Below are 5,519 nucleotides of genomic sequence, written 5' to 3' on the forward strand. Positions count from 1 at the left end.
ATGCACCAACCACACCTACCCCGTCAAACACCTCTACAAGGATTGCGAGCTCCTCAAATGTTTCCTACGATAGGTCAGTGGGCCAAAAGAAGGGGACAACAAAGAGACGACAGCTAAGAAAGGAGGCGTGGCAAGCAAGGACAGAGATGGTTTCCCTGACACTGACGAATGCATCATGATCTTCGATGGATCTGATGTCATTTGGTCCAAGTGCCAGCAGAAGGTATGTTATAGGGAGGCATGCACCACCAAGACAGTCGTCTCCTCCTTCCTCTGCTAGTCGGAATCTCCGATCACCTTCGATCAGAAAGACCACCCCTCCCATGTCATAAGACCAGGACGCTACCCGCTCATCGTCGATCCTATTGTCCGCAAGAAGCGCCTCACCAGGGTGCTAATGGACGGAGGCAGCGGCCTCAACATCCTCTATGTCAACACCCTCGATGCCATGTGCATCCCCCGACCGGAGCTTCGCCTGGTGGGCTCTCTCTTCCATGGGGTGATCCTGGGAGTACAGGCATACCCACTTGGGTAGATCTACCTGCCGTCATGTTCGGCAACTAAACCAACTTTCGCTCGGAGGTCCTCACCTTTGAAGTGGTGGACTTTCTAGGGTCCTATCACGCCATCTTGGGGCAGCCATGCTACGCCAAATTCATGGCAATCCCCAACTACACCTACCTTAAGATGAAGATGCTAGGATGGAATGGCATCATCACCGTGAGCAGTGTCTTCTCGCACGCCTTCACGTGCGAGCACGAGCACTACGAGCTCGCCACTACGGTCGTCAACTCGACCGAGCTCCGTGGCTCGAGGAATCATCGATCCTGGTAGTCCTAGACTACAACAAACCAACCTCCTCAATGGCCTTCCATCCGCTCAAGGAAACCAAGGTGGTGGGGGTCGACCCAATCGACCAGACCAAGATGGTGTGGATCGGGACCCAGCTCCCGGTCAAATAGGAATGCGAGCTTGTCGACTTCCTGCGTACCAATCGCGATGCCTTCGCATGGCAGCCCTCTGACATGCCAGGCATACCACGGGAGGTCACCAAGCATGCACTATGCCTTATCCTAGGCTCGAAGCCTGCCAAGCAACGCCTGCTCCGTTTCAACGATGAAAGGCGCAGGGCCATAGGCGAAGAGATCACCAAACTCCTAGCGACCAGATTTATCAGAGAGGTATTCGACTCTGACTGGCTTGCCAATCCCGTTCTTGTTAAAAAGAAGACTAGGAAATGGAGAATGTGCGTTGAGTATACTAGCCTCAACAAAGCGTGCCTAAAGGATCACTTCCCTTTACCGTGCATAGACTAGATAGTTGACTCCACCTCGGGTTGCGAGATCCTCTCCTTTCTGGATGCCTACTCGGGCTATCACCAAATCACGATGAAAGAGTCTAATTAGCTCGCAACCTTGTTCATCACCCCGTATGGTTCATACTGCTACGTAACCATGCCATTTGGCTTGAAGAACGCTAGCACCGCCTACCAAAGGTGCATGCAGCAATGCTTCACCGACCAAATCAACCTGCTTGATCAGCCTGATCAAGCCGAGCGGCCAAGACCAACGATCGCTGTCTATGTTGATAACATATTGGTCAAAACAACTCAAGCTTACGACCTGATCATAAACTTGGCCGCAACATTCATGAACCTCCAAAGATTCAACATCAGGCTGAATCCTGAAAAATGTATTTTGGGGTTCCGAAGGGGAAGCTGCTAGGATACATTATGTCCGAGCGTGGCATCGAGGCCAACCCTGAAAAAATCACGGACATCTCTAACATGGGTCCCATACGCAACGTCAAGGGCATACAAAGGCTCACTGGCTACCTGGCTGCTCTAAGTCAATTCATCTCTCGGCTCGGCGAACGGGGGATGCCACTTTACAAGCTCCTCAAAAAGACAGACACTTTCATCTAGACTGAAGAAGCTCAGCAGGCCCTGGAGAGCCTCAAAATGTCTCTGACGTTAGCCCTGATCCTTGTCACTGCCAAATGGGGAGAACCCCTTCTCCTCTACACCGCGGCCAGCAACCATATGGTAAGCATCGCGCTAGTCGTCGAAAGGGAGGAGCCGGGACACGAACTTAAGATCCAACGACCTGTTTACTTCATCGGTGAAGTACTCACCGACCCCAAGGTCCGGTATCCCCAGGTGTAGAAACTCCTATACGCCATGCTGATGGTGACCCGAAAGCTCCTACAATACTTCACCGACCACGAGGTCGTGGTCGTCACTTCATACCCGCTTGGGGACATCATCCGCAACCGCGACGTTGCGGGACGGATCTCTAAGTGGGCACTCGAACTCATGGGCCACGACATGAGGTACATCCCCTGTACCACCATTAAATCTTAGGCTCTCGTGGATTTTGTTGTCGAATGGACAGAGGTGCAGCTACCGACCCCGGACGTCACCCACGAGTACTGGACAATGTATTTCGACGGGTCTATAATGGCACCCGCCTCGGGGGCTGGAGTGGTTCTAATCTCCTTGGATGGGAGTAGGCTCCGCTATGCCATCCGCCTCCACTTTTCAGCCTCAAACAACACCGCAGAGTCCAAGGCCCTCATCAATGGACTACGCATCTCCATCAAGCTTGGTGATACGCGACTCTACGTGCGCGGCGACTCGGAGCTAGTCGTTGATCATGTCATGAAGGTGTCCTCCTATAAAAGCCCCCTCATGATAGCATGCGTCCAAGAGGTGTGCAAGCTCGAGGACAAATTCTAGGGGATCGAGCTGCATCATGTCCCCCGAAAGGACAATGATGCCACCGACTTTCTTGCAAAATTGGATGCTAGGCGGGATCCATCCCCAAGCGGGGTCTTCATCAACAACGTCCATGAGCCGTCCGCCCACATCCTAGAAGGTCCGGTCCAGACACACCCCAACACCCAGCCAACGCCCAGAGGCTCCGACCCTGACGTCAAGCCAGCGCTCAGGATCTCCGATCCCAATACCTCCATGACGACGTCACCCACCAACATCGCCATATTGGCACTCGATCAAATCAACTAGCGAGCGTTGCTACTCGCGTACCTCCTCGAGGAGGTTCTCCCACCTGAAAGGACTGAAGCCCGATGGATCGCTTGATGTGCCAAGACCTTCATCGTGCTTGGTAACGAGCTCTACAAACAGAGTCCATCAGGGGTGCTCATGAAGTGCATCCCCACCAACCAGGGGAAGCAACTCCTCCTCGAGGTCCATGCTGAGATTTGCGGACACCAAGCGGCCCTAAGGTCGCTGGTCGGGAAAGCCTTTCGCCAAGGTTTTTACTAGCCCACCGCGCTACGAGATGCAGAGGAGGTCGTTCGTAGGTGTGAAGGATGCCAGTTCTACACTTGACAAACCCATTTGCTAGCATAGGAGGTCCAAACCATCCCCATCACCTGGCCATTCGTGGTCTAGGGCCTCGACATGGTGGGACCCCTCAAAAAGGGCCTAGGCGGCTTCACTCACCTACTCATAGCAGTCGACAAGTTCACCAAGTGGATAGAGGCCAAACCCATCACCAACATCCGTTTGGAAGAGACAATCAAATTCTTCCTCGACATCATCTACCGGTTCAGTGTTCCTAACTATATCATCACTAACCACGGGACTAACTTCACTGGAAAGAAGTTCCTAGACTTCAGTGATAGATACGGCATCAGGATCGACTGGGCCTTGGTCGGACATGCACGAACTAACGGTCAGGTCGAGCGCGCTAATGGCATGGTCCCCTAAGGACTTTAGTCATGCATCTTCGATCGACTCAATAAGTACGCCGGGCGATGGGTTGTAGAGGTCCTAGCGATCCTCTGGAGCCTGAGAATGACCCACAACCGATCCATAGGGTTCACACCCTTCTTCCTGGCCTACGGAGCGGAGGTAGTGCTACCCTCCAACCTCGACCACGGTGCCCCAAGAGTGAAGGCTTTCGACCACGACCGAGCCACGGAGGCTCAGCAAGACGCAGTCGACCTGCTCAAAGAGGCCCGCGAGACGATCGTCATCCGTTTCGCTCGCTACCAACAAACCCTGCGCAGGTACCACAAAAGGAAGATCAGGGGGAGGATACTTGAAGTCGGCGATCTCGTACTCCGGAGGACCCAATCAACAAAGGAAAAACACAAACTGTCTCCACCATAGTAAGGGCCCTATACGGTGACCGAAGTAATCTGACCGGGCACCTACCGACTAGAGGACAACAATGGCAACGTTCTCACCAACACTTGGAACATTGAACAGCTATGTCGTTTTCCCCTAAATTTGGTCTTACCGCTTTTTAGTCAACACTTGCTCCTGTAAAAGCACCCCAGCCTGAATATTTTTAGCCCGGGTCGCTCGGGGGCTCCATGAGGGTACAATACTAAATATTATCTCTCTTTTTTACTATCACATGGTAAACAACTTTATCCCCGAATGGAAGCACATTCCATTCCTTTGATTGCCCTACGTGACTCTGTTCTTACTCCCAACCAAAGGCACCTCGCCATGACCTACGGTTACAAGTAGTCGAGCCCGCGGGCCATGCCTAGGCTCTTAACAGCTGCAGCCTATGGAACTAACAGGCAAGTGCGAAAAAGAAAAGGATAAAAACAAAAGTTATGCTAGGATAAAAAACAAGGAACGGATAGTGTGGTTCTTTCACAAAAACAGAACTGATGCATTCATTGATACAAAACTGTTCACATGGGGGCTCACCCACAACTATTACATTTTTTCTACCTACTTCTAATCCAAATACTATTGTGGTCCCTCGACGACATCGCCTGACGCCAAAGGAGAGACTACGGCACACACCGCCAGACGTAACCACCACTATAGGGGCCCCGCTCGGTTCTGATCCCTCGACTTCGGTGAGCGCAACAGGTACCTCAAGGGACCCGCCCAGTTCTGTCCCCTCGACTTCGGCGAGCGCAACGAGTACCTCAAGGGTGTCGCACCCATAGATGCTCAGTAGAGGAACATGGAGCTCCTGACCTTCTCATGCAGTCGAGGCAGCTCCTGGGCAGGGACGCTGCTACCAAGGTATGGCCGCCATGGCTAGAAGAGATCTCATCAAACTTTATGAACTAGCCAACCTGAGCAGTTGTAGGCATGGAACCCTCCACTGGCACTATCCTGAGCAACTTCCACTCCGACAAGGCTCACTCGATGAAGATCCACTAGAGAAAGGCCATACATGGCTCCATCCCGAAGAAGGCCTCGCAGATAAATCTAGCACACCACCCCCATCGACGTAAGTCATTCGTTCTCAGGCAAAGACGGCTAGCATCACCCCAGGCAGCCTCTAGCTCGACATCATGCTCCGGATTCATGAAAGGATCCATAAGTCCTCCCCCTCGCTCACCCCCTCTCTCACTTAGGAACCACCATGGCATATAGGCACTCTCGGTGAAGAGGAAGAAGGAGGAGAGACAATAGTTGAAGAATAGGCAAAGGACCAAAACGGAGAGCCCTCTCCCTCCCCCTATTTAACGAAGAAACGCCACAACCAAAGAGTGGCAAAAGATCAGAGCAAAAAACT

Source organism: Miscanthus floridulus, chromosome 8 (genome assembly GCF_019320115.1).
Source record: "Miscanthus floridulus cultivar M001 chromosome 8, ASM1932011v1, whole genome shotgun sequence".
NCBI lineage: Eukaryota > Viridiplantae > Streptophyta > Magnoliopsida > Poales > Poaceae > Miscanthus > Miscanthus floridulus.